We start from the raw sequence: 25,985 nt of genomic DNA on the forward strand, positions 1-25,985 counted from the left end.
CTTACAGACTTCTTTGAAATTTTCTTTTCGGGGATTAGTAAAGTTATTCTTATTACACTGACTGCTGTGATCCCTCAAAAGTAGTAAAAAACATTTTCAGTATTTACATAAACACTGAAATTAATTTTGGTATTGGTATTATAACTATGAAAATGGGACTGTGGTCAAGATAATTTGAAAAAAGATACAGAAGGATGAGCAGCAGGGGATATTTGCAGCACAGCTGGTGGAAAAGTGAATATGTGCACAAAGGTGTGCTAGGCAAGGCAAGGCAAGTTTATTTGTATAGCACAATTCAACACAAGGTAATTCAAAGTGCTTTACAGAGACATTAAAAGCAACAAGACACAATTTAAAACAATAAAAACAGTCGATTGAAAAGGGAAATAGAAATTGAGAATGATAGTGATAATAATAAAATACAGTAACATAAAATAAAAACAGGCTCAATACATTGAACCGTCAGGATAAGAAAAGAAGTAAAATAATAAAAGGCATAAATCAGCAGTGTGTAGTCAAAAAGTACGGGCAGCAGAATACAGCAGGTAAGTATTTAATCTAAGAGTACGCTTCAGTAAACAATAGTGTTTTTAGCCCTGATTTAAAGGAGCTGACAGTTTGAGCAAACCTCAGATCTACATATTATGCTATACATAATATGCTATACTGTGTTTTGTATTGTGTATATGGTGTTTATACAGTATGTTTATACAGTATATAAATACTGTGTATATATATATATATATATATATATATATATATATATGTATGTATGTATATATATATATATCCCATTCTGGGGTTGAGGTGAATAAAAGAACTGTGTTGTGATCTAAATAACATGCTGTTGCTATCTGCAGAAAGTATTAAAGCATGAAATCCCGCATTTTTAATGTACGAAAGCATCCTGTATCATAACTACATGTGTGCCGTTTGTAACAAACCAAAACGCGTGAAAATCAGTTGAAAATTCAGTGAGTTATTCTATTTTACTTGTGCATACAGCTCCTTCCTCAATAGAAGTGAATGCACTGTGGAGGCGAAGCGAGACCCATCCAAGATGGCGGCCGGCGAGGACGTCGGCTCCAATAGGCAGCGGCAGTCAATGCGGCGTCTATGTATATATGTCTATGGTGCAGCTGCTCCCTGCAGACCTCAGGATCTTCCTTCAGCACAAACACTCAGCATTCCAACTGTCTTTCATTACAAGTTTGTTCATTGTTTAGTCGGTAAGCAACAGTTGCAAAAGTGACCCATCCTTTGGCTTTTATGCATGTTTTAACAATGAGTAAATTACTAAAACAGTTGCTACAGCCTCTGTAGGACACATCAGTTATTAGATTTGTCAGCGTTTCCTCAGGTAAAACTAGTGATCTCATGCCTTGTCTTTGTCTGATCCTGTTCTGAGCTTATTCAAAATCCACACTGTAACAGGCTTAATTAAATATTAATATAAATTAAAAAATAATTAAATATTATTAAGAGTGGTTGTATTTCCTAAAAGCATCTCAAAGCTGAGACAGTCTTTGATCCATTGTAACTCCATGGACTAAGATCATTTCAGCCTGAAGATGATCTCTGGAGGTGAATCAGAGTCTAGCAAGGATTAATGTTTCAATATATATAAATTTGTTTCACACACAAAGGGCATGTCTTGTAATAAGGGCTGCAACGATTAGTACTATAAAAGTACTATAAAAGTACCCAAAAATACTCGTTGCAGCTTCTTACGCTCAAATATTGGCAGCTTTACACGCTCTCCCATGACGGTGAACTAAAACCCTTTGCTGTGAGTAGGAAACAAGACATTAGATGACATAATTTTGGGGTTTGGGCGAGACAGACCAGCATTTTTCAACATTTTAACACATTTTTTGATTAAATGATTAGTCGACTAATCGAAGAAATAATCGACAGATTAGCCGACAATGAAAATAATCGTTAGTTGCAGCCCTACTTGTAATGAAGTTGTTTCGGATAATTCTGATCATATGCTTCCACACAGTATAGTCAACTGTAAGTTCCACAGCATATACAAGCAATGGACAAAAGAGTGATTCAGCAGTGAACACGGTGACAAAAAAGAGCTTAACATTTTTCATTATTAAATCCATTGAGTAAATGTTAATAATGTGAATCTCAAAAAGAAAAATACATTGGATAATAAAATCTGACACTTTTCTTTGATGGATCACAATCTCATTTTTTCAGTTTCACTGCTGAATGTTTCAGTCCAGTCCATCTGAATAAACAACAAGAGATATGTTTTAAATTTGCTCTTTTGAAGCGGGACGTTTCATCTTGTGTTTGGGTTTAATGTGTTGCTTAGCATGATTTGTGACATCACTGTGAGATTACAAGAGTTAACTGACAAGTAAAATCAATAAAGATCGTCACCCATCGCACTTGTCTTTGAGATTATTGTCACAAATTAATGATGTATAAAATTCAACCTATTGTGCCTTTTATTCAACTGTATTTACTTGACAGTTGCCCTCCTTCCAGTGTTTAGTATCTTAAACACTGGAAGGAGGGCATAGCTTCTTCATCAGCTTCACAGAGTATTGAGAGGAGTCAAGGTCAGGTGAATGATGGATTGATCGGTAACTGTTTCATTTTCTATGTACATGCTCACACAATTACAGCAAAGTGAAAGCTGCGATATTAAGTTTTTGGATATAATTAGTTCATCAACTTTTAATGCGTTGGTCAGAGTTTGAGCAAAGAGGCCGGCTATCACACGCTGATGTTTTAATTAGGGAACTGATGACAAATCACTTGATTGAAGCACTGATTCTTTCTCATTATGGCTGAAGTGTGAAACCAGCCTCCAGACAGCAGGTTATCAAGCAAATCTTTAATGCACAAGCTTAAAGTGGTAACATTTGTTCATAAATGTTGATGGCTACATTACACACAGAAGATAAAGTTTTCAAAATAATCTGATCTTAAGTAAACATTTCTGTATGAAAATATGGCGATATTCATTAGTGTTTTTCATTTCTCTGAGTTCCTAACAATGAGTCGTCATGACTACTGCCAAAGCCTTTGACACATCCTATACTCAGTGTACAAACAGAGTGATCACACTTTTATGGCTTCATTAGTGTGCATCCATTTTGATATCAAATTAATTCAATTAGGAAGATATCCTCATAGCCTGTTTTAACTTCACATCTGACATCTATGCAGTTTAATGCCACAGATCTTGCAAGTTTTAGGGGAGCGTGCCATTAGCATGCTGACTGCAGGAATGTCCACCAGATCTGTTGCCCAAGAACTGACTGTTCAATTCACTACCATGAGACGTCGTCAGGACCTCCACAAACTGTCTTCATCTGCAGAATCGTCTGAGAACAGCCATCTGAACAGCTGATTCAATAATTGGTTTGCACAACCAGAGAATTTCTGCACAAACCATCAGAAACCATCTCATCGTCCTCCCCAAGGTCTCGACCTGACAGCAGTTCATCATCGTTACCAACTTGAATAAGCAACTGCTCACTGTTGGTGGCGTCTGGTGCTTTGGAGCACTGTTCTCCTCACAGATGAATCCCAGTTTACACCATACCAGGCAGATGGCAGAGAGTGTGTGAGACGTCATGTGGGCAAGTGGTTTGCTAATATCCTATCTACGGTAATATCATGACAAGAACCTGAGATTCACTGTCATGCCAAACATTCCAGCTCTTGCATGGCCTGCATTCTCAGCAGACATGTTGTACGTCAGTGTGCTCCAACTCTTGCTGCCAAACTCCGGCAACAATCTTATCGACTCTGTGCAAAGGAGACATGTCGCACTGCATGAGGCAAATGCTGATTCTTTAGGGTATCTGTGACCAAGAATGCATTGCTCTAGCGCTAGTTGTGTGAGATCCTAGTAATTGTCTTTGTCAAGATAAAGCTGCACATTTAAGAGCAACCTTTTATAGCAACCAGCCCAAGGCACATCTGTGTAATCATGCTGCTTAATCAGCATCTTGATACGCCACAGCTGTCAGGTGGATGGATGATATTTGACACATTTTTTAACAAATTTGTGACCAAAATTCAAGAGAAATATATCTATTGAGTGTGTAAAAAAGTCTTAGGTCTTTAATTAAATCTATGAAAAACAGGAGCAAAAAAAAAGTGTTGTGTTTAACGTTTATATTATCAATATCAAATCAGCTGTCTTTTCCTGACCTCGTAAAGCTTATTCATGCTCATATTTTATGTGGGACAAATCGTAGGTCACATATCACCCCAATTCTCGCCTCCCTCCATTGGTTGCCAGTTAACCTTAGAAGTGAAGATTCTATTAATAACTTGTAAAGCTCAACACGGTTTAGCCCCCAGTTATATAGCTGAGCTTCTGACTACCTATGTTCCAAGTCGTGACCTGAGATCCTCAAGCCTACCCTCACTAGTCGTCCCTAGTCGTCCCTAGATCAAGGTTGGGAACTAAAGGTGAGCAGGCTTTTGCCATCAATGCCCCGAGGCTCTGGAATCTGCCTGAAGGGAGATTAAGCTGGCTGGCACATTACCTGTTTTTAAATCATTGCTTAAAACACATTTTTAAAGGAAAACTTTCCTTTTTAATTCCTGATTTGTACCTTTTGTGATTCATTTTCTTTTGTTCTATTTTTGCCTCTGTATACACACTATTTTCCTCAGCTCTTAACATTTTTTTTAAAAAAATGTATGCACTTTGTGAAGCACTTTGCAACCTCGATTAGATGCATGCTATACAAACAATTTATTATCTATTTAAAAAGTTTTGTTCGTTGTGGTGGAGTGGCAGTTTTTAGTAGCATAAAATGGAAATACTCAAGTAAAGTGCAGATCAAATGACACAAAGAAGCGCATCACTTGTTCATAAAAAGGCTGCTGACACACTGAACTGTGCTCAATTGAAAAACCAATACAATTTCAATTGCATCAATAGCTATAAAAAATATTTTATCAACCAAATATACATTTATGTCCAATCTGTGGAAGTGTACGTTGAATGTTATGGCAGCTGTGGCTGTATCCTCAGGCCAGATACTGACCCCACATTGCTTTCAATGGCTGTTCCATCGGTGTATGAGTGTGTTTAAACTGAGTAGTAGGTGGCACTGTGTGCGGTATCCTTGGTCACCAGTGTGTGTGTGTGTGTGTGTGTGTGTGTGAATGGGTGAATGTGACTGACATGTAAAAGCGCTTTGAACAGACTAGTAAGGTGAAATGGAAGATGCTAAATACTTAAATGTCATGCAACTGCTGCGAGAGTATTACACCCCCCCCCCCCCCCCCCCCATGTGTATCTGCTAACAAATGAAACAAAGTGTGTGTGTTTGCTCAAAATGCTTCAACTGTAGTCATTTTTTGTTGCTCTTGGATTTTTATTCCCTTCTGTTTCTATATTTTCATTCTTTGTTCTAAGTCTCCACTGTACACCAAAGCACTGCTCACGATCTTGTACTTCCCCTCCAGGACCAGTGGTCATGGACTATTTGTTCTTGGTTCTACAACAAGAGCTGGAGCAGCACGTCCAAGGACAGCAGTAACCCCTGCCTAATGCTCACTTCCTATAGTAAGGTAACACACACACGCACGTGAGGGTCCAGGGACCCTAACAAAACAGTTCGTGGGAGGGTTCAGCAGCGAGTTGCCACATGGCCCGCAGCCAGTAGAAAGCAGAAAACAATAGTGACCCTGTGAGAGTGATTTAGCTCATCACACACACATGGACTTCATTTTCAGACTGAATAATCAAAGCTTTCAGACACTTTTGTGAATTCAGGCGTCGAGTATCTGCACAGTTGCATAATGCTCTGCTCCATTATTCTCATGGCCTTTTTCTAATCTTCTCTCTCCACAGAGGCATTGAGCAATCCCCCATGCAACACTGGTGGCCATTCCTCCATCTGTGAGAAGAACTCCAATGTCCCTGAGTCAATTTATTTCTCTGCATGACAGAACATTTAAGGGAGGTTCATAGTGACATGACAACGTGAAGGAGACAAAGGCTACCATTAGCCTTCATGTTACACACTTTTTGCTGTTACTATGGCACACATCTCCTTCAGCATCTTGTTTGAGTCATGGCACTCACATGACTGAAGCTCCTTAAAGCTCTGTTATTTATCAAAGCAGTCTGCAACTATTTAGTTTGAGAGTCTGCTCACACATGTGTTTGATCAATCGAAATGATCAGTCGAGCTCTTTGGTTTCAGGCTCCAAGTACCGGACTCCCGTAATGGAATTTGCAAACAGACTTTTGTATGCCCCCCTGTAGCCGATTACTGGATATAAACTCTTTGCGTTTCTGGGCGTTTTGTGGCAGAATATCCAAGGACTGCATAGGGAAGCTCAGATCCTGCATCTGAACACATGCATGGGTTGGGTTGCATACATGGCCTACAATTCCTTGGGAGAGAGCTACTGCCTCAAGTATCTCTGGGTCTTGTTCATGACTGAGAGTAGAATGGAGCGAGAGATGGATCGGCAGTTTGTGTGTGGCATCTGCAGTGATGGGGATGCTGCACCGGACCATTGTGGTGAAGAGGGAGCTGAGCCAAAAGGCGAAGCTTTCGGTTTACTGGTCCATCTACGTCCCAACCCTCACCTATGGTCATGAGCTCTGGGTAGTGACCGAATGAGGTCGTGGATACAAGCTGCCGAAATTAGCTTTCTCCGTGGGGTGGATGGGCTCAGCCCTAGAGATAGGGTAAGAACCACAGACATCTGGAGCGAGCTCGGAGTAGAGCCGCTGCTCTCTCGCGGGGTCAGTTGAGGTGGTTCGGGCATCTGATCAGGATGCCTCTTGGGCGTCTCCTATTAGAGGTGTTTCAGGCATGTTCCACTGGTAGGAGGCCCTCAGGGCAGACCCAGAACACGCTGGAGGGATTACATATCTCGTCTGGCCTGGGAACGCTTTTGGGTCCCCCAGGAGGAGCTGGAAAGCGTTGCTGGGGAGTGGGACGTCTGGGGTGCTTGGCTTGGCCTGCTGCCCCCCACGACCCGGCCCTGGATAAAAAGATGAAAATGGATGGATGGATGGATAAACATAAAGAGACATTAAAAGAAATGTATAATTTCAAAATGGACTGACAAAATGAAATCTCCTAGATAATTTCAATCAGAGAAATCCAAAGATAATCCTGGCAACGTTTTGGGATGATTGGCCCAAAGGTTTCTGAAGAGTTCTCGTAAATAAGATAATAGCCAAGCCATATTTGAGCTCATGGCTAAAATATAAACCTGAGTGTGTCAGCGCCATCTGTAGGTCAAATGAGTGTCAGTGGGTGGAATTAGCAACCCACTTGCCATTTTTGGTGACTTTGCTGGGCCAACACTTTTAGCAGAGGCAAACAAAAAGACAGAAAAAAAGAAAAAAGACAGAATAATGAAAACAAAGACAAGAGGGCTCCAGCAGCAAGCATCACTGCTTGGACTCCTGACAAGACATATTTTGGTTGGCTGAGGAAGCACTTTTATTTATTTAGGATCTACAGCAGGGGTGTTGAACACATGGCCCGTGGGCCAGAACCAGCTGACTAAACTTAGAGGTGCCAGGTTTCAGGAGCAAGTTAAACAATGCCTACTTAAGGTAAACTTCTGCTGACCAGAATACAGCTCTCTGATATAACAATGAATACTTACTGTGACCGTGTTTAAAATTACTGAACATTGTGCAGAATATTGTCAACCAGCAGCTTCAGTTCAAAATAATCTGTATCAGGAAATGTGTGGATAACGTGTGTGTCTGTACCACACACTCTGACCAAGCTGCCATATTTGACGCTTGGGGATGAGAACAGGCTGGTCCTTCACTGCAGGGCACAGAGAGTGTGTCCTCGCACGTTGTTTTACAGACACTGTTTTTTTTGTTTTCTATTTGCTGAGTCACTGATTATCAGATAACCTCTCAATCTGATCCAGGATCTGCTACAGAACTTGTTCACAGATAAGAGCCGCTCTTGTATCTGATCCAACCAGAGGACACGTGGAGAAAACGTCTGCTGAGGCAAGAAGAGATCAGTATTCAGCAGCAGCATGTTAATGACTTTAACTTGGTTGCATTGTAACTCTTATATATGGCATTACAGATTTTAAGGACACCAGAGCTTATGTGATGAATCCACACATCCAAGCACTCCCCATCAGAGTACAATACAATTACAGCAGGAAACCTGATATCATTTGGACAATCTGAGTTATGTGTTTTCCAGTCTGAGATACACACAGAGGAATATGTTGAATGTGGCAGCTGCTTTGTGCCATCGGACTTTGGTTTATTTTCCTAATAACAAAACAAGATGAGCCAATATTTAAGCGAGTACAAACATGCCTGTAATGAGTATCTAAATACTTTGTTTTTCACACAGGAAAAAAAGGGTTGTAAAATCTTAATTATTTAGCATATTTTTAAAGATATATGTGGCTGACTCTGAATGGCTTTCATTACCAGGGAGACCATTAGGCCGTCGTTAAATGAAGTAAAATGGACCTTTTCCTTCTTTAATTATTTAGCTCGGTTTTAATATTAAGGAATGATGCTTTCATGTTTTTTAAACAATTATACAGTTTATATTATAGGGCTTGTTAATGGTTTGTGCAATTTTGTGACTTATTTGCTTCTGCATCTTCATTTTTCAACATTGTTTTTTTACACTCTGCATGATTTACACAGGAAGCTCATTTCAGATGAGATAAAACAGTGTGTAATAGTCTCATTTGGCCAACTGAGGGCACTATGTAGCCACTGCTCTTATAGCTGGAAGGCAATACGCCACAGCAGGAATGATTATGTCTACATATTTGTTCTCAAACTGCAGCATCAATTGCCAAATATTTTGGAAGTTAAAGAGGAAGACATGTGCCTCCCTGTTTGTCTGTCTTCCCTCTCATTTTTACTCTTCTCTTGCCATTATCTCAATATTTCCCAACTCTCAAACTTTTCTTTTTCTTGTGCCTCCCTTTATCTCTGTTCCTTTCTTTCTTTCCTCAGCCTCTCTCAGGTACATTTGCTTTCCTCTCAGGGCCGTCTTCCTCAAGCAGTAAGGCCAGGTGGTGTTGTGCACGTTCCTGCCACCTGTTGCTTCGTCCTCAGCGTCACACCATGTCCATGATGTTGCTTTGGTCCCTCCTCCCTCTGGATGAAGATCATCAGTTAGGCCCTGTCTACATGTATACAGATCTATCTTCCCCATCAGTTTTAAAAATAATTCTGTCCACTCAAGCTTTGTTTTCCAAAATATCGCTGTCCACACGAGAACGCAAAATCGACTCCAAACCTTTGCCGGTGGTAGCTATTTTCAGCAGCCTAACTCATCACAAAAGTGTACAAGCTAATGTCACCTTTTTTGGAACACCAACTTGTGATCTCATCACTGCTTTTGTTGGATATCAGGATGAAGGAGCTCTGGACATGCAAAAGTTTTCCCTCCATTCCTCAATGACAACAATCCCACCCTGGAAAGAGTCCCACCATCTGCTGATTCAACCAGACCTGATCCAAAACCATAATCTCTGGCTGACTTAAAACTGCGGAAGCTGAGGTGGAGCAAAATTACTGGGTGCAGCAGATGGCTCCGTTCGTCCGTGAAGTGGTGCAGCAATACAAAGCTTAAGTGTAAAGTAGTTATTGGACCAAGAAGTGCTAACAAAATGATAACAAACCGAGATGCTCAGTACACAAATCAACAATGGGCATGCGCAAATAAGGGTGATTATGTCATTGATTCCCAAACACTCTGTTTTACATATCCACACAGATAAATGGCAACTGCAGTTTTGAAAAATCTGCCCCTTAAAATCTCCATTTTAGTGACCTAAAACTCTTTTTATGTGTGCGTAGAGGAAAATACCTGTTTACAAAAATATCTGTATATGTAAAAAGGCCTAAGTCTGCATGACCTTTAATTGCAGTACAGTACAGAGTATTTTACATACAGTACGACTCATTGGTCACCTTTATTTTTCTACATTTAGATTTTTATTCCGTCACTGTTCTTCACTCTAGCAGGGAATCATTACTCCAAATGCAGTTTCCCTTTAATCATGCTTAACAAAGAGTAAACAACAAAGTTAGCACATGGTTTGGTTTAACTGACTTGGAACATATGGCAGCACGACATTTAAACAAGCCCGTGTATTGCTCACCAGTAGTTAAAATGTCCTGTCCTTGGGGGAATAAAGTTAATTCAAGAGTGAATTTCGCAATGTTCATGAGAACAATGGAGAAAACATCCTTTATCAGCAGCATACTGTGCTTTTCTAATCCTCTGTGATTCAGTAATTACACTCAGGACATACCATTAATTTATCACTAACATTATGTGTAGTTAATTAGATTTGAAGGGATAAGGAGGGAAAACTAAAACCGATCAAACAGCATGAAGGCCACCAATTAGTTTAATTTTTCAATAAGATCCCCCATACAGCCTTTAAATCTCGATGGAAATAAAATGTTTACGTCTCAGCCAATGATTGCACTGTTTTTAAATGTGGCTTTGTTCTTGTGACTAAGTTGATGGTACAGTAACTAACCAATTTTTCTTTCAACACTATGCATGGGACTTCTTTTTTAATTCTGTATTTGTTTGTTTGCCACAGGGGTCATTAGTTATATTGGTAGGCCATTTACAGTGTATAAAGTGGTACATCTGAGATGCATCTAGCTCACTCTATCGCTGATCCCTGAGTGTTATGGTATGTTATGTAATAACTTGCTTGTTTGACCTGATGACAGATGAGAGCGGAAACTCTGTTTGGAAGGTTTCATAACCCTAACTGGCCCTAAAATGGTTCTATAATAAAATATCTAGATATAAAAGAGACTTCTCTGAAACTTTTACTTTTGTTGTCCTCATTTCTATATGGGAAAAGTGTAAATAAAAATATATATATATATAGCTTATACAGTGCCGAAGTCACGCCCCTTCCGGTAGAGCTCATGGGACCTTAGATCGGAAAAAATATGAATGGCAGTGAATGGGGAGAGCAATATTATCTTTTGTTCCCGTTTGAGTTGCGACATGAAATCTAAATATGTTGTTAATGAATTTAAAACATAAATTTTAAGGTCAAGAAAGTCATACTTTGTGGTAAAACTGTTGAGATATAAGCTTTTTAATTAGAAAGACTCAAGAGTACACAGGAGGAGGTCGCGTATGTGACGTCATAGCTTTCACTCGCTTCCTGCAGCTTGGCCTCCCCGCTGAAATTCCACTGTTTCATGATTAATCGATTTATGATTGAAGATGTCTGTGTGTTTTGTGCCAGGTTGCAGTCACTCCAAGCTGCAGGAAGCGAGCGAAAGCTATGATGTCACATACACAACCGCCTCCTGTGTAGTCTTTCTAATTACGTTTTTTTTTTCAAAAGCTTATATCTCAACAGTTTTACCACAAAGTATGACTTTCTTGACCTTAAAATTTATGTTTTAAATTCATTAATGACATATTTGGATTTCATGTCACAACTCAAACGGGACCAAAAGATAATATTTCTCTCCTCATTCACTGCCATTCATATTTTTTCCGATCTAAGGTCCCATGAGCTTCACCGGAAGGGGCGTGACTTCGGCACTCTATTAAGTGAAGAAGCCACACCTATGTTTGCACTTTAATTGACCCTTCGGACACAGACTGCCCAATCAGAACGTAGCATCGAGCTGGTTCAGACCAGGGTCCGACAACAACACAGCTGTGCTCCATTGACTCTAATGCAATCGTTTCAGATTTCATTTTCAGGCTGGTTTTGTGGATTTGGAGCTAAATGTTGTGCCTGGGGCACGTCGTGTATTAATAATACTCGTTACCTGGAGAGGTTGGAAAAAGATATACATTTCTTCCCTGTTCCAAAACCAGAATCAAACCCTGAAAAGTGTAGGGTTAGCTAGCTAGCTACTGAAGATATAGCCTACTGAATGTATACACATGCTGCTTTTGCTTTTTAATGATTATAACAGTGAAAAAGGGACTGACCCTGCTGTACAGGAACCAGTGAAGGGAAGCAGGGACACTTTGCTGATATTCAACCAGCTGTGTGTCATCACAGTGTGTGCAGATGAACGTTGTTTGAGCCCTGAATGTTTGGCAGTGGAGGTCCAGGTGTTGGCAGCAGCACGGGGGCGAACCCAAACACTGCTCATCTACACACAGTGTGATGCCACACAGCTGGTTCAATATCAGCAAAGTTTCCCTTTATATTCATTGTCTTGTGTGGCGATCAGCAATGATGTGGTGGTTCACTTTTACACTGTGATCTGTAGCCTATAGTTCGGCTTTAGCTTCTTCTATCTTGTCTTTTTAACCTGTTGTTGCTGCTGAGTCAGTTTGACATCCTGGATATATCCTTCAAACACAGACTGTAGACCCCTCTGTCTGCTTCTCTCTGGAATCACTGTTTCAGTTTTCCAAATATATGATAATATTTCTTCAGGGAGTGCAATTAGTTACAGTGTGGGCTCCATGTTTACTGCGACAGCTTGTTGGACCATCACAAAGGGGCGGGGCGTAGCGAAAGGTCAATTGAAATCATTGAGAGAACAGTTTGACATTTTTTGGTAATTGGCTTATTTGCTTTCTTGCTGAGAGTTAGATGAGCAGATTGATCTGCCTGGTAAATGAGGGGCAGCAGCAAGTAAGCTTAGCTTAACATAAAGACTGAAAACTCAGGGAAACAGTGAGGCTGGCTCTGTCCAAAGTAAAGAGAAAATCCCCTTCCCATCACCTCTTAAGCTCACTAATTAACATCTTGTTTGTTTAATTTGTCCACGTCAGAAGAACAAAACTGACAACATGTGGTTTCACGGGCCACAAAGGCACAGCAACCTCACAGTGTGCCAAACTAAGCTCAGCAGCCGCTAGCTGTAGATTTATATTTAGCGTCCAGACATGAGAGATGTATTGATCTGCTCATATAACTCTCGGGCGAGAGGCTCCCAAAATATCCATCATTGGATCTGTAAAGAGGATGAGTGTCAGCTCTTTCACAGACGAGAGATCAGGATCTTTAACAGATCACTGGAGCTGTGTGAAGTCCCCCTCTGCTTTAAATGCTCCACAGTCATCCAAGTCCCCAAGAAACCCTCCATCACAGGATTAAATGACTACAGGCCCGTCAACCTGACGTCTGTGGCCGTGAAATCCTTTGAGAGACTGGTGTTTGTCTACCTGAAGGACATCACAGGACTCCTTATGGACCCCCTGCAGTTTGCCTACCAGGCAAACAGGTCAGTGAATGCAACTAAATAACTAACTGGAAACATTTTGACCAGATTAACAGGGTCTTATGGTGGAGTGCCATTATATCAGGAAACATGCCGCAATTAGCTCATCTCAGTCCTCCTTAACGGCTCCAACACCTGAGCCCCGCAGTCTATTCTTAAACACAGCAGCACCTATTTTCAGCTCTGGCCTTAATCTCAGGGTTTATGTCTGGATGTGTTGACAAAGAAATGTGCCTCAAATAGCACATTAGCATGCAGGCTTAGTGTACACCATTTTATAGTTAGCTGTGAGTCCCAGAGGTCAGCTCTCTGTGGAGCTGTGTCTGAGGTAACAGCCTTTAGTGAGGAAAGAATGAGGAGCGGCTTTGTTGTTGCAGACTTAAAGACCAGTGTTAATGCGAATTTCTGCAATCTATTTTTATTAAAAACTCAACTTTGCCCAGATAAAAATCACATTTTAATGAAGACTAATTGCCGTATTTAACATATTGCCATTATCGCATTAATGACTGGACGACATTTTTACTGTAGGTTTCCCATTTATAATGATGTGAGAATTATGAAGGAGTAAAACTGGGATAATGTAGTAGAAACACTAACCTTCAGGTGCAATCTTTTCTTTTTTAAGTAAGTACATTTACTTAAGTACTGCACTTAAGTACAAATTTGAGGTACTTGTATTTGCTTGAATATTTTTATTTAATGCTACTTTAAACCTATACTTCACTACATGTCAGAGGGGAATTTTATGTAGAGTATTTCTACACCATTGCTACTTTCACTCAAGTTAAATGATGTAATGGCTGGTGTCTAGCCAGTCCGAAAAGTATGGTCACACTTATTCTTACAGTGCTATATTGAAACTCAGCTTCTTATCCAGCGATCACAAACTCTCCCAGTGAAATTCCTGAGTTACTGATGTACAGTTTTCCTGGAACTGCACAGCATAGTGAGACACGGATGAAATATGGAAACTGGGGAGGGGCTGTGAAGGATGATTATACAATCACTTGGGTGGTATTCTTATCAAAAGTGATTTTAACTGAGTGCTACGGCAGACAGCCTCACTCCTAGATGTTGTTCTGATGTGGGAGCCTAATTCACTTCCCCTTGGCATCTGACTCAGCTAGGGTTTCCAGTTATTACTGTAACAACTGGTGTTTTTAAACACAATCCTTCCAATGAGGCTATGACTATGCTGGTCATACATGTAGGTCAGGACACAAAAACAGATCCATTATCTCTTGTGGGTGAACTGCAGTGTTAAAATATTTGCAATAGACTTGAGGTTAAAATAAGTGACAACAATAGGGTTAAGATTTACCAAATAATAGCATTTTTTTTAAAAAAGAGGAGAAATTAAGCTGAAAGTCCCTATTCACAGAGGACTTAAAGGGATCCTTATAAAAATGATTATAATTACCAACAAATCTGTTTTATACTGTCAATAAAAGCCTGTAATTTTATACAGTATTTTACTGCTAAATGGTATGCCCGAGAATACAGCACATTTAGAACTCAATATAATATTGACTAAATTAAACATTTAAATAATAACAGTAACCCGCTGTGAGCCTGTCGAGGTGGGATGTTGGGGCTTTGCAGGTCGGTCACTCTGCAGAGTCCTCATAAAGCTGGGGATAGTGGGGCTGGCTAAGAAGAGGGCCATTAAGACTATCAGCAACTTCGCATATAGAGCCACTGGATAGGTGGCTCTGGTTGAGTAGGGAGCCCCGTGGTCAGCTGTTGCTGGGATGCAAGCCAGGGACTGATCACATTTCAGATTTCCTTCATTTTCAGGCTGGTTTTGTGGATTTGGTTCCAAAATCAAACTCAAACCCTGAAAAGTGTAGGGTTAGCTAGCTAGCTGCTGAAGATATAGCCTACTGAATGTATACACATACTGTGTGTGACAAAAAGACCGACCCTGCTGTACAGGAACCAGTGAAGGGAAGCAGGGAAACTTTGTTGATATTCAACCAGCTCTGTGTCATCGCAGTGTGTGCAGATGAATGTTGTTTGACTTCCCCCAGAGATCCCTGCCCGTTCGTTGGCAGAGGTCTGGGTGCTGGCAGCGGCACGGGGGCGAAGCCAAACACCGTTCATCTGCACACACTGCGATGCCACACAGTTGGTTCAATATTGGTGAAGTTTCCCTGCCGCAAAGAGAGCCACTGACACTGACAGAGTCAAACATGTTGTCTGTGCTTTACTGCAGCGTCTTATTTATCTGTCCGAAGCGAGGCAATTAACCCATACTAAGTAATTTTCATACAGCAGAATTATTCTAGTTTTGGATTGTTTTCTCTGCTTTTACTCAGGTTTTATAATTTTATACAGTATTAAAGGTCAGCTAGCTTTGTTGCTGAATCACATCTTGACACCCATTTTTATCAAGTGTCCTTTTCTGGAAGACTAACAACCGTCTGGCTTGAGTTCCCAGACGGTTACTAAAATGAATTTACTGTAACAGCTGTTGTTGCAGGGATTATCCCGGTTTCTGTTATCAACGTCAGACTGTGGGCATGTTGGCAGGCAGTACGGTGGTCTTAATTGGTCAGTAGATAACTTATCTAAGTAGATTAGTTCAGTGAGATGAAGCAGAGAGCTCACTGAGAGAGTCTCAGTGAGGTGATATGCCACCACATTGTCATAGATTCTCCAATTCTCTGAAACAACTGGAGAAATGAACAACAGCCTTTCAAAAGATATTCCCTCTTTGGGGGTTTCATGATGGCACTGAAGTCTAGTGACTGTGAAAGCCACAGTATGATTCACTTGATTTTCATACTCATCAGACCTCTTGTGCTCTTCGTGGTCGCATCTGCATTTGTTACATTTCTTCATCCCTTCGCCCTGACACACCAAGCCAATGGTCAGCTGTCGGTCAATGTTGGGCTGTCAATGAGTGTCTATCGCCCTAGTTTTGGAGGTTTCTGGTACTGTTGCCACTAGGCTGCACTTGTGGCCTGTTTATTGGCCGATTCAGCATGTTGAGTTGGTGTTGGATCTGACGGAGCCTGGAAGTGAGAGAAAACCCTCTGATTGGCGGTTCAGCTCAGTAAAGAATCCAGGAAGTGAGGAAAGTAAACAGCTTTAGTCAAGAGGGTGTGCGATCAAAATGAGCTTTTTTTATTAGGTAACATCATTCATTTATTTTTTAGTCCCTGAGCTCTTTAGCAGTAACAGATCGTAATTTCTTGTTTGTGTTGTTTAGGTGCTAACTGCCTAACTAGTGTCTTAAATCTGTCCTGTTGGTCTTTGGTTCCCCTTTTGAGACGATGAACATAGACCACCGCCACCTGCTGGTTTGGAGAGTTATTTCCTCTCAGGCACAGAGTGTACATGCTAGCTGACTGTTGACTGTAGACTTTGTGGTGTGTTCAAGTGCAAGAAGTGACGTAGGTTAATGCAACAATTAACCTTCGTCACCATCCATCCATCCATTTTCGTAACCACTTATCCTCTTGAGGGTCATGGGGGGGTACACCCTGGACAGGTTGCCAGACTATTGCAGGGCTCACACATAAAGACAGACAACCATTCACACTCACATTCACACCTACGGACAATTTAGAGTCACCAGTTAACCTAACCTGCATGTCTTTGGACTGTGGGAGGAAACTGGAGTACCCACGCTGACACACGCTGAGAATGCAAACTCCTGGGATTGAACCAGGAACCCTCTTGCTGTGAGGCAACAGTGCTAACCACCACATCACCATGCCGCCTTCGTCACCAATAGGTCTTAAATGCTGGTGTGGCATGTCTGGGCCTTAATTGTCACATGAGGGAACCAAATGTATTTAGAGCTAATAATATTATTTTCATAGAAGAGTTTGCTAAACAAATTTAGCAGAATGCCGACTTTTGTAAAAGTCTCCTTATGTTACACGAGCAACTCCGGTCGGAGTTTTCTTAGATTATGAGTTTAATTTAATTATGTATTTTTATTACATTTTAGTTGCCATCAGCTTATTAATAGCATTTCAACCTAAACAAAGAAAAGTGTAAAATTTGCAGAAAGGTAAGTGTTGCTTTAATCAAAGTTACAATGGTACTTCCTTTAATACTGCACATTATGCTACATACAATATAATTTTAAAGGCCTATATCATAATGTTTTAATTGCATTTAATAACTTTAATACACGAATTCTTGTTTTTTTCATGATATAATTAAATCTTGACTGTAAAACACCCAGAACATGCTGTGATGAAGTTACAACAGTTCAATGAGAAGAAGCAGAGCAGTTTCCTGGACTGTACAATCGTCTTAATCGACTGATGCATATAAAACCACAAACCCAACCAATCAGTAAAAATAACTGTGACAGCAGCCACAAGCTGTCTGGATGTGAGATAATGACATTTCCCCATCGACAACCCGCTCACTGATCACCTCATCACCCCCTGACCACCTTATTTCCCCCTGTTGTGCAGCACAGTACATCCCAGCCCACATCCGCCATCACAGCCTCACTTTCTCTCCGTGCTCTGATGGCTATAATTGGCTCCGTTAGCCTAGTCTGGCTAATGCATTATAAAAGCTCCCCTGGCCTGGCTTATCCTCCGACAGTGCTCACAGATTCACACCTCCATGTTGCCGCAACATGTTCTGTACATGCTGAGAGCCTTAGCAAAAGCACAGTTGACACCCACAGACTGCTGGCATCCTGGGTGAAAATAGAAAGGAGAACAAGGGAACATTGGCAAAAAGAGAGGCAGAAGGACGCCGAGAAGGAATTGCTGTCACAAAACAAACCATCATCAGGAAGAATCACAGAGACATTTCTAGGTGAGTCTGTGTTCGGATGGAAAATTGTATAAAAATGGCTCTCATTTCAGTAATCCTAAAGAGAGGGCCTTAGCTACCATTTAGGACACAATGAGGTCATGTCCTTTGTGCTTTTTTAATGGTACTTTGGGAGTTTTAGCAACACAAGGGGAGTTTACATTGCACAATTAAAAGTGTATACATTTCAAGGCTAATGCTATCACTTGCAGATCCAATATGTCTCAGCCATATTCAATTCAATTTCAATTCAATTTTATTTATAAAGCCCAATATCACAAATCACAATTTGCCTCACAGGGCTTTACAGCATACGACATCCCTCTGTCCTTAAGACCCTCACAGCGGATAAGGAAAAACTCCCCCAAAAAAAACCCCTTTAACGGGGGAAAAAAAACGGTAGAAACCTCAGGAAGAGCAACTGAGGAGGGATCCCTCTTCCAGGACGGACAGACGTGCAATAGATGTCGTACAGAACAGATCAGCATAATAAATTAACAGTAATCCATATGACACAATGAGACAGAGAGAGAGAGAGAGAGAGAGAGAGAGAGAGAGAGAGATGCAGGTAATGACAGTAGCTTACAACAACATTAATGAAAGTAATAATATTATAGTTATAGTTCTGGCTACTGTGGTACAATATGTTGAAAGTATGTATTAATATCTGACAGTATACTTGTGTGACAATAGTCATATGTGTATAATAACAGTAGAAGTATGACTAATGACTAATGATGGCAGCAGCAGCAGGAGGCATCTGGCAGGACCACGGCAGCAGCACAACCACACATGTCACGCTGTCCAGGCACCGCTGCGATATGAGACAGTGGAGCACAAAGGCTCCGGAGAAGAAGCCGAGTTAGTGACATCCAGAATGGCCGAGTTAGCAAGATGCAGTAATAGGATGAGAGAGAGAGAGAGAGAGAGAGAGGGAGAGAGGGAGCCCGGTGTATTATAGGGGGTCCTCCGGCAGACTAGGCCTAAGTCAGCCTAACTAGGGGCTGGTACAGGGCAAGCCTGAGCCAGCCCTAACTATAAGCTTTATCAAAGAGGAAAGTCTTAAGTCTAGTCTTAAATGTGGAGACGGTGTCTGCCTCCCGGACCGTAACAGGAAGATGATTCCACAGGAGAGGAGCCTGATAGCTGAAGGCTCTGGCTCCTGATCTGCTTTTGGAGACTTTAGGGACCACGAGTAACCCTGCGTTCTCAAAGTGCAGTGTTCTGGTGGGATAATATGGCACTATGAGCTCTCTAAGATATGACGGAGCTTGACCATTTAGAGCTTTATAAGTTAACAGTAGGATTTTAAATTCAATTCTGGATTTTACAGGGATCCAATGCAGAGAAGCTAAAACAGGAGAAATATGATCTCGTTTCTTAGTTCCTGTTAGTACACGTGCTGCTGCATTCTGAATTAGCTGGAGAGTTTTTAAGGACTTACTAGAGCTACCTGATAATAGAGAGTTACAGTAATCCAGCCTTGAGGTAACAAAAGCGTGGACCAATTTTTCTGCATCTTTTCGGGTCAGGATAGGCCTAATTTTCGCAATATTACGCAGATGAAAAAATGCAGTCCGTGAGGTTTGCTTTAAATGAGAATTAAAAGACAAATCTTGATCAAATATTACTCCAAGGTTTCTTACGGTAGTGCTAGAGGCCAGAGCAATGCCATCTAGAGAAACTATGTCATCAGATAAAGAGTCTCTGAGTTGTTTGGGGCCAAGAACAATAACTTCAGTTTTGTCTGAATTTAACATCAGGAAATTGGTGCTCATCCAATTTTTTATGTCTTTAAGGCAGTTATGGAGTTTAGTTAATTGATTACTTTCTTCTGGCTTCATCGATAAATACAACTGTGTATCATCCGCATAACAATGGAAATTTATAGAGTGATGCCATATGATTTGTGAGGGTTTTGTTCTCGTACATTTTTATCTAATTAATTATAATTAATATAATTATATATAAAATAATTAATTTTTATAATTTTTTTAATTCTTGAAATAGTATGACTTTATTTTCATTAAATTAGGGCTTTATTATTGTAATATTTCAACTTTGTTTTCCTTGAAATTCCGTATTTATTTATTTATAAAATAGAAAAGAATAGAATAGAATATTTCTTTATTGTCCACCATGGATGGAAATTTGTCTTCGGTTCACCAAACACAAAAGACAACATTGTAAAAAGCAGAAATCATTACAAAACACTTAACACATTAAATCAGCTCATTGTCTGTCTGTGGTTTAAAACTCATCAGTCATGTTATTGAGTTAAGGATACTGATGGCACTTGGGATGAAGGACTTCTTAATTTTTTTGGTTGCCTGAAGGGCTCTATAGCGCCTCCTGGAGCTCAAGAGCTCAAACTGGCTATCTGCCAAAATACTCCTCGCTTTCTACCTCGTCCTTTCTGTAAAGAGTTGCGTCACGGGCTTTTGTGGCTTGCCAGCATTTTTACTTGCCTTTGTCGCAATCCTATAAAGTTTATTCTTGCATGTGCAATTAAGATGACTGTACCGGACAGGGAGGTGAAATGATAACACTCTCAACCAAAGTTTGGCACACTAATTCTAAAACCTGCTGACTAACACCACAGCCACTGAGTTTCCCAAGAAGTTTAAGTTGCGTTGAGCATTTCTTGAAAATTTACTTAGTGTTTCCAGAAAAAATAACATTGGCATCCATAACTGTACCGAGGTGTTTTCCACAGTTTCAACACATCGGCCATCGAGTGAAACTGGCTCTGTCTTCATATCTTGTTTCGTGTGAATTGATTCTTTAGTCTTGGCCACATTCATTCGTAGCTTGCTGATGTGTCACCATGTTTGAAGGGCCTTAGTGTGGGCCAGGTAGGCAGCTTCACTCCAAGGGTCTGTTTGCTGTATAAGACCAAATGAGGCCATGTCATCAGCATACACACACATGCACAAAGAGGACCCACACTTGCATTAAATGGAGAGAGCTCATAATATTAAGACTTTTCCCTCAAAATTACAATATTATTCTTGTAATATTATGACTTTATTCTCATTTCTATACTCTGTCATACAACCAGGAGTCTATTTCTGCACCAAAATGTTTTCCTGACAGCATGAAGAAGGCTCTGAAAACACATTTAGATCCTTATTTTGGCAAATAAAATGGCATTGCTTTATTTTGCAGGTCTGTATTAATATTCTATTTTGAAGATATCTGGAAAAATTGTGCAAATTCTGGGGAAAATAGATACAGTGTTTTGAGAAATTTACTTTAGGTACTGTTTAGTGAGCTGAGTTTATAAGTAGATGTTGATTTTTAAAGGAATTTCCTTGAAAGGGCTGCTGCATTTAGATAAAACTTCCAGAAAATACAAATAAAAAGCTAAATATATAAGAAAACTCCGAACATTAATGGGGTACGAATGTGCAGCCATAAATAACATGTCACTTTTTAAATAAAATCTATAATATTTCAGCTGCCTGTGACTATTAGGAGTAACTCTGCAAATTATTTTTTCCAATATTTTGACTATACCCCTTTCAGGTATTTCCCAGTGATACAACCCAGCTGACTCAGCCATTACTGCTACTTTCTCAACGAGGAAATGGCTCCCAGGAGGGCAAGATAAAAGAGAGGATTACCATTAATGTTTGCATCACCGTATCACAACAGCAGCATTAAAAGGTTATGCATTTCTTTGCAGGATGAAGCCCAGGTGCCTCCTCTCCACAGTGGACAGACTTCCTACCATCGATGAAATGCAGGAGGGCAGCACAGAGGTTGGAGACCCGGATTTTTCCTCACACACCATGAAGGAGTACGTGGACTCCATCAAAGAGCTTTCCCAGCCTTCTCACTACCCTCTGCATGGGCCACTCAGAGGGCACCGTCGATGGATGGCACGCGCATGCCCCGGGGTAACACCCTTGGCTCCATCTATTCTTTTGAATTCGTCGAGCACCTACGCACCCTGGATTCCAGTTGAACTATCAGATATATCGCTTGCTTTAACTGACCAATCAAACAGCGACTCATCACTGCATTTTAATCAGAACCTGCTGGACAGGTTGGTTGCACAGTCCCTGTTTGCAGGCCTGGTGTGAGCCAGAGGAAGGATTAACAGGGTGCACAGACTACCTTCACCGCTGGATTTTACACAGTTACCCCTGCAGCGTGCTTTGACACCAGCCCCATGTTGCATGATTCATTTATGTGTAAGAAGTAATTGAGTACAGCCACTTTTCCAAAAGTGATATGCATTCCCTTTGAAGTGTTAAATGAGTGCAGCACATGAAACAAAAGATGAAAAGGGAAAAATATCAAGGGCAGAACAAACAAATGAGCAGCCCTAGGCACGAGCGCACTAAGTGGTTACGGAGGGCCCCTAAGCCACCAGGGGGCCCCCAAACAAACTGAAAATGTGAACTCTCTTTGGGTTTTTGGTCCTGATTTAAATATTTAAAGATACACTCCCTGATTTTTAGTGTTGGACTCATCTGAGGGCCCAAATATGTAAAACAAGTATTACAACAAAAACAAGGTGGGGCCCCCAAAACGAATTGATAAGGTGAAATGTTAAATATTCAAAGATACTTTTGCTTTCAGAGTCTGCTGAGGGACCCAAACCATGGAAGATTTGAAATGCCCAAATTAAAACAAACTGAGGAGAGACATAAAGTAAAATACAGTACACATTTTTATCTGTTATTCCTTCTTCTATCTGCATTTACTGTGTCACATTAGATGAAAAACATATGTAAAGGGGTAATTATATAGCTTTTTGGCTGGACTCCAGGTGTTTGGGGGGTTGGTCCTCGAAACGCAAAAGTCTGTCACTGAGTGAGTGATGAAGTTGCACCATTCGTCTGTTAATTTGGGGTGTCCCCAGTGGCTGCTGGTCTTTCAGAATGAATTAAATTCATCCTCAATCTGATCCACCTGCTCAATACAAACGAGATTGTTGCTGTGCTGTCACCCCATCTGTACTGGCAACCCAATTTGCTTAGGTCCTGTCTCCTGACCAATGGGTTATACTTACCCTCTCACAGAGCCAGCGCTCTGTCAGCACCACAGAAAGGTCTGGAAGCACCCATTATCATTTTGGTATAAGGTAAAAATGTTGTTTGTATTTCTCTAAACCAATCACAGTGGTCTTGGGTGGTGCTAGGCCCAGGATGCAGCAAAACTGCCCTTGCAAAACTGTGCGTGAATCCAAATGTCGGGACCTCACCGCACTTGCGGACGTGTTCCTGGGTAGTCCGGGGGTGCTAAGGGCTGTCAAAATCCACAATTCATCCAGTCCACACAGGGCCTCAAGCAGACTTTCTGCAGACTTCCAGAGAGTCCGCTTGGGGTGCAGACTTCAGCAGACTTTGCTGTTCAGTCACACATTAAAAGACCTATTTCACGGCAACGAGTAATACAGTCTTGAGGGCAGTCTCTACCTTGCAGACTTTACGTGTTGACAGTACATACATCACACCAGGTACACCTGAAGTCTGCTAGGGTGCAGTCCGCAAGTCCAGAGGGTGGATATTTGGATTCAGCCTGTGTCATGCAGATAGTTGAAGGGGAGGAGAATCCTGGCTGCAAAAGCCACCAATGGCAGGCTTACACCCACAGTCTACACCCAGTGAGCCCTGACCCTAACCGTTTGATTTCGATGCCTAGCCCAAACTGTTAGCCATCTGATATATTTTTTGGTTGCTAGCTCAGTAGTCCAAAGTGGGGAGTTCCCTGAATCCAGTTGGGACCAGTGGTGCAGTGGTAGTTAATGAGGTGGGTGTACTACGAAGTAGATGGGCAGGTTACCTGGGAGGAATTGGGTATTTTCTCCTATATCTCCAATGGTCTTTTGGCTGAAAGGTCGGTATAGGCTACTGTAAACGGTCAGAAAAAAAGGTAGATACCTGCATATACCCTCCACTGCACCACTGATAGGGACACTATTGTTTACAGTTCCCACCTTGTTATTGATCAAGAAAAAGTAGGCCGAAAAATTGCACAAGACCTACAATGAAGTCACTGAGTGAATGTTAAATCTATTAAGAGATTAGCCTGCTAAGATGAATTAATAGTCCACGTAAACAAAATGCACGAACTTCAACTATTTTTTTACTCTCTAGTTGTTGTTATTGACTTTCTGTCTTTTACTTTTCTTTTTGATGGAAAATGAAGCTCAGTAGCCTTCATAAACCTGTAGGCTACACGTAGCCTGTGGCAACCACACTGAGCTGAGAGATGCCTCTGAAATGATGACTCGGAAGACAGCCAGATTTCATCTCTCAGTAGTTTATGAAAATGTGATAATTTTACAAATGATGCTTTTTCTCGAGGAAATGTGTCAATAACTGACAATATAATAAGGTGTTAAACCAATTTTCCTTCAGTATAAATGGAATATTTTTTAACCCAGCACAAGATGTCCCAACCGACCCTACCCACTGTCCCAGCGGTCCATGGGAGATGGAATATTGGGAAATGAACTCCTTGTACATTTTATAAAATTGTGCCTTTTATGTTTGGGTTTGCTCTACAAACCTTGATAAATTGTTAGCAGACACCTGTAGATCTGTTCAGGGATCAAATTATTTTCATTATTGTACAAGTAGTCTGTGAGTAATGGAGGATTATTTTGTTGATGTTAAAGTGTCCCAACTGACCCCACTCTCCCCTTTTGAATACAGAATGTGGATTAGTAGGCTATGTAGGCTGTAAAGCCACCGGTATACCTCTGTGTATATGTAGAATGAGAAGGTGTGTGGACACTCTACTAAATAACTGAGTAAAGAGACCGAGCAACAATTATCAGATTTATCTGACGAAAAAACAAATAGTAATGCAAATAATCATACCAGAATGCACAGTACCAGTACAAACAGCTCACAGTAAATTATACCAATATGCACAGTATCAGTACAAACAACAGTAGACACGGTGGAATTATACCAATATGCACATGTAAACAGTCCCGATTCTAGAATAAATGGTACCGTATGGAAACACTGTGGCTGGTTGGAGCTCAAATTGAATGGGAAACAGAGTTCAGTGTTCACTTAGCTGGGCATAACTTAGCTGGGCGATGTCCGTCGATAGCTGCCTCCATGAGAAGAGAACAGAATGAAGGGAGGGGGGTATCACTGTCCGAGGGCTGCCGTAGAATGGCAATGAGGATGTCAGCCGACCAACATTCGCTACCCGGTCCCTGGTTGCGGCGATTTGCGATGCTGGCCAGCTAGGAGTTAACTAGCAGCCAGTACAGTACAGTCCTCTCTCGTCTAGCTAACATTTAGCTGTTACTTACTGATCCATTAGAAAGAAAGCTAGATGGACATCGGTTTGAAGCCTCTTTGGTCACGGAGCTCCCTCCATCTCTTGAACGCCTAACTGAGGTTTACTCTTGTTTTTCCTCTTCTTTTATCACTCTCCTTTTTGCTCTTCTTTGCCTCCTCAGACAGAGGAGCTCATTTTCTTTTGCTAGGCCGTTTTTCACTTGTCTCCACACTTTGTCCGTCTGCCATTGTGCTCGTGACTCAACTATCTCATGCCCAACTCCTCATAAGGACTCACTCCAGTCCCTGATTGGCTGACCGACCAATTTCGCAATACATGACGTGTAAAGCAAGAAAGCAAGAAAGCAAGAAATTGGCACTGGTGGCAGAAGCTTATTGCAAAGATTGCAAAGCCACTAAGTAACATGTGTAAACGCTGATAGTCTGATTTTACTGTAGCCACTACCCTGTGCAACCCACATTATTTTCATAATGATATATTTAGGAAAAGATGCTATCTGTTGCCTCTTGAATTAACATAAAACATGCCATAGTACATATAATAATGTGAAGGGTATTTTACTTTATGTCTCTTGTTGATTTGCTGTAATTGACCTATCTTATCCCTGCTCTGCACAGCACGGTACTGTACAGAAGCTTCAGTCATATTCTATATCTTTAAATACATTTTGTTCGATACCAAATAAAACAATTGTGGGAAAAACATGTAA

At 40.9% G+C, this 25,985-nt stretch overlaps 2 long non-coding RNA genes across 2 annotated transcripts; both read left to right on the forward strand.

The window, feature by feature from the left end:
- Nucleotides 1–983: 983 nt before the first annotated feature.
- Nucleotides 984–9,769, forward strand: LOC144462477 (uncharacterized). Its single transcript, XR_013490768.1, has 3 exons — nucleotides 984–1,229; nucleotides 5,458–5,557; nucleotides 5,846–9,769. It is a non-coding gene; the product is annotated as an uncharacterized LOC144462477 (long non-coding RNA).
- Nucleotides 9,770–17,794: 8,025 nt separating this feature from the next.
- Nucleotides 17,795–25,985, forward strand: LOC144462478 (uncharacterized). The gene is made up of 2 exons (XR_013490769.1): nucleotides 17,795–18,001; nucleotides 21,687–25,985. It is a non-coding gene; the product is annotated as an uncharacterized LOC144462478 (long non-coding RNA).

Source organism: Epinephelus lanceolatus, chromosome 3, assembly GCF_041903045.1.
Source record: "Epinephelus lanceolatus isolate andai-2023 chromosome 3, ASM4190304v1, whole genome shotgun sequence".
NCBI classification, from domain to species: Eukaryota; Metazoa; Chordata; class Actinopteri; order Perciformes; family Serranidae; genus Epinephelus; species Epinephelus lanceolatus.